We start from the raw sequence: 4,978 nt of genomic DNA, 5'->3' as shown, positions 1-4,978 counted from the left end.
CTTTGCCTACAACACCACTGAAAAGCCTTAATGATGCTCTTCTTTGAGACATTCTGATGAGATGAGCATCTCTGGAGTTTTGTGTTAAGTTAAACTGCAATGGGCAAAACCAAAATGTTCATACTTGAATGACAAGAATACAAAAATGACAGCACTGATTTGTGTTCATTCACATGATGACTCAGTATGACAAGAGGGAGCATTTTCAGTTGGCAGGAAGTGTGTATGGCTTTATGGATAGCTAGCTACCTCTTACACTTGTCATCTTCACTGGGCTTCACTAAGTTACCATATATCATCCAATCAAACTGTGGATATCGCTCATTAAGGTTTTTCTTAACCTTTAGGAACTCCAGAGCATGTCTGCAAACCTTTGTTTTACCTTAACTAAAACGCAAGTACCAATCAGCATCTACCAGGTTGCTTTCTAAGGAGTCTACCTTACAGCAATGTAAATGATCATGTGCAGTTATTGCCAAACTATCCCATACTTTGTTTGGTGTGTGGAACTGTTTTTCTCATCCATTTCTAAGTAGTCGTTCCAGAGGCTATATATTGCTGTACCTTGATGGTATTTTTTTGTTCATTTTTAATACGAAAGGTTGCAAAAACAACTATAAAACGGAATGCTGCTTTCTTTCGTTTATTGTTTTCAAGTCATATGGGGACAATACTGTAAAATTACCATTTTTGCTCGAGTTGTTTCAAGTAAATACTTTAATGAAACAGATGATCTTTATTGTAACAAGACCGCACTTGACTCAAACTCAAGTCCTTCAACACACCTGAATCACATCATTCAGGATGGTGAACGGGGTTGGCGTGGCTCAGTGGTATGGTGGTCGTCTCACACCCCAGAGGTTGTGCGTTCAATCACATACCATTGTGACCGCGTTGAAGTATCCTTGAGCAAGATACTGAACCCCCAGTTGCTACTGATGCTGCGTCATCAGTAGGTAAATAGTTAGTCAGAAATGTAAAGTGCTTTGAGGGCCTTGTAAGGTGGAAAAGCGCTATTTACCATGATCAGGATCAGTATCAGGTTTCTGGAGTTTGTTGATGAGCTGATCTGTTGAATCAGGTGTGTTGGAGGAGAGAAACCTCTCAAACATGCAGAACTGTGGCCCTCAAGGACCAGAGTTTGAGACCTATGGCGTAAAGTATACTGTGTTTACATACAAATACTTTTGTTCATCAAAAATGCTATGGAGGTTGGGCTTGTGTAAAAGAAATATTCTTTATCCATAACATCCATCCATCCATCCATTTTCTTAGCCGCTTATTCATCACAAGGGTCGCGGGGAGTACTGGAGCTTATCTCAACTGGCTTTGGGCAGTAGGCGGGGTACACCCTGGACTGGTCGCCAGCCAATCACAGGGCACTTTATCCATAACAACATCTATAACAGATTTTTTAATATCCCACGCAGAAGTAGGGATGAGAATTGATAAGAATTTAGTTGTGACATTATCAATACTGTGTCCTCCGATGCATTCCTGCTCGAGGCTTAAACCCACATTATCATCATCCCCTGAATTGAGAGTAGAGTGCACCAACCAGCAAGATAAGTGGCTAACAGTGTTCTACCTGGACGAGTTTAATGAACTTCCGTTCATTGAACTCGTTAATATTTTGGGCAAACGTGAACTGAACGTAGTGGATCTTTGCTTTGTGAATGTTTCTGTGAACGAGCTCATTCTGGGGTACATGAACGGCTTTAAACAAAATTCTTTTTTTTCCCCCAAGGTTGTTAGGTTGCCCTGCGATTGGCTGGCAACCAGTCCAGGGTGTACCCCACCTACTGCTCAAAGGCAGCTGAGATAGGCTCCAGCACCCCCCGTGACCCTTGTGAGGAATAAGAGGTCAAGAAAATGGATGGATGGATGGTTGTCAGGTTTTCTTTTGTTAGAAAACCAGAGTAAAGACACCATAAACGGGCCTTAACTATGTGGGAAATGCCATTATCTGGCAACCCAGCGTTGACAAACGGTTGCAAGGCACATACATCATCAAAATGCGACATTTGCTTTCCCGATGTAACTCACAAGAAGAAATACACACATCCATCCATCCATTTTCTTCACCGCTTTTCCTCCCAAGTGTTGCGGGTGTGCTGGAGCCTTTCCCAGCTGGCTATGGGCAGTAGGCAGGGTATGCCCTGATCTGGTTGCCAACCAATCGCAGGCCACACAGAGACGGACAACCATCCACACACGCAAGCAGACCTAGGGACAATTCAGAGTGCCCAATCAACCTGACATGCATGTCTTTGGAATGTGGGAGGAAACTAGAGTACCCGGAGAAGACCCACACAGGCACGGGGAGAACATGCAAACTCCACCCAGGAAGGGCGGAGCCTGGACTCAAACCCTCAAGTCCTCAGTACTGGGAGGCGGACGTGCTAACCAGCCACCGTGCCACCCGAAATGCACACATTGTAAATTTAAATACAAAACATGCTTTGTTTATAAAAGTTGAAGTTGATGGCGGATCCCATTCAAATGCTAACAGGAAATTAGCATCAACTTTGGTAGTGCTATTCCTTCAAATATTGGTTATTCACACACAAATGCTTTGGAAACACACACACACAGGAAGGATAACACTACTCAAAGGCACTTTTTTTTCCCAAGCTGTGAAAAATGATGAGAGCTCAAATGGGACCTTCTTCCATCCCACTGTACTCCATGCATGCATGCAACTGTGAAATGAACTACTTCATTTTAAAATTTGTGAACTGAACTTTGAACTAGTTTGTGTAGAAAATGAACTTTCCCAACACATGGAGGCTAAGATATGGAACTAGTCAAAACCCGATTCACAAATCTGTTAAATATATTTCCACGTGCTAAAAGGAATCCATAAGCAGCCACTTCAGACAAGCAAATCATTCCTAGGAATTGGATTATTGGATTCTGGTTCTCATAAAGAACCGTTTCCCAGTAATTCAACTATAATACAGTTTATTTGAGTCCTACTTAAAAGTGTTTTCAGATTCCCATATGACTTGAATTCAGTATTTGTAAGTTTACAAAGTGAAAGAATCTCAAACTGATCACTGATTGGTAGATATAATTTCCACCAGATCAGGTGAAAATGTGACCAGAAGAGAGACTGTGTATCATTGCTGCTGTGACAATTTTATCTTTTTCCAGAAACAATGAATTGTATTTAAGATGATTATATTTTGACAGTGGGTTGAACACTATATTGTTGGTCAACACATTTTTCCAAGTTTAATGAAAATCATCGGGAAACATTCAACATCGAATGATATTGTGAATTATGCCTTCATGGCCTTGCTCGCTTCCTTTCGTCATGTGACCTTTCACTGCATGTATCTGCTTCAGGACCGAATGACGGCTGGAGTGTTAAATGGGGCTTGGTGAGTGGATTCAGTGGGGTGATTCAAATGAAAGTGAATAAGGGCACTTGAATGGAGGGACACAGAATTCTGGAATGAAACTTTTTTTCTAGTAAAGCCAGAAGAAGTTTCACTCTTATGCACTTTGACAGTATGGCTCTCCCATCGTCCTCTGTAATGCATGGCATAATCAAGATGAAATACCTCAGTGGTTTCCCATGCAGGATGCCATCCAAAGAGTAATGCATTCTGAAGGGCTCATGTAATTTATGATTTGTTTGTTGAATATAAAAGTGGCCTTTTTATAAGCAGTTTAAAGCTGGGTTAGTCTGCCTTGTCGGTCTTTTGCTGTAGCTGTTTACTTATTATTTCTTGTATTTCTGTGCATTTTATATATATATATATATATATATATATATATATATATATATATATATATATATATATATATAATACATATGCTACCAGTTAAAAGTTTGGACACGGTTTTTAATGAGAAACCGTGCCTAAATCCTTTTGACTAGTAGTGTATGTGCATTTTTTATAAATTGTATTTTACTTCTCATTCATGTTTTTGTGAAAGAATATGTATTTTGTGCTCTCAACTGTTCTGACGTTGACATGTTTATCTGACCAAACAATGTGAAAATATGAGCTGGGGATTTTGTCTGCAATAACAGCAATAAAAATGCAATTTGTAGGGGTAAGTTATTGAATTCAAGAGTGATGATTAATCTGTGACTTTGTAGAAAATATGCATATTTATATTACAACATTATGTTACGTGTTAGAATGTACTTGGTAATAAGGATACAATGGTAAAATACAAATGAGAAAATACTTTTACATTGTAGACTTTATGGAGCATTATGACACTAATTTCATAACATTCACTATTTTAAACGGTTTGACAGTGGAGGAATAAATGCTTCCAATAGACGAAACATAATTGGATGTCCTAATTGTTTGCATTGTTGGAATAATACAGAGCGATTTATTATTATGCTTCCTGTAGTCAGTGGTAAATTTGGTGAATGATCTGACAGTGAAGCCAGTGCAGACAGAAACATGTAATAACGTTATTTAAAAGCATTTGCACAGATATTTCAGTATGCAAATAATGTTTTAAAGTTGTATGGTTCTTTACTGAGTAATAAAGAAGTACAGATTATTTTTACATACATACGATTTGTTTTGGGGTTTTTTCCAACTAAACTCAAGTTTAGTTTCATGTCCAGATAGTCAAGGGAAGATGTTTTTATTAAGCACTTTTGTGTTGTACCAAATAAAACATTATGATTCAACGTGCTGTGGAGGATTTTTTAAAAACTAACTCATTTAAGTTTTTCTGCATACCTGTAAAAGTTGGAGGAGACTCAACTTCCAGGGTTGCTTTGCTTCATCTCACACTGTTTTGAATCTGTGTAGGGCCCATGCTGGGTTATTAAAAATAAGCAATGCCTGTTGTTATATTGATTATCAGGATTAATTCAAATTATCATTACTCATTAGCATTACTTGTCAGTTATTTTATTGACTATTGAGGTAACAACAATTTTACTTCCTGTATGTAGCCATCACTGTTCTTTCATTGAGTAAGAAATTGAAATAGT

The sequence above is a fragment of the Festucalex cinctus genome, chromosome 7 (assembly GCF_051991245.1).
Source record: "Festucalex cinctus isolate MCC-2025b chromosome 7, RoL_Fcin_1.0, whole genome shotgun sequence".
In the NCBI taxonomy this organism is placed as follows: Eukaryota; Metazoa; Chordata; class Actinopteri; order Syngnathiformes; family Syngnathidae; genus Festucalex; species Festucalex cinctus.
Note: the sequence above shows the minus strand (reverse complement) of the source record.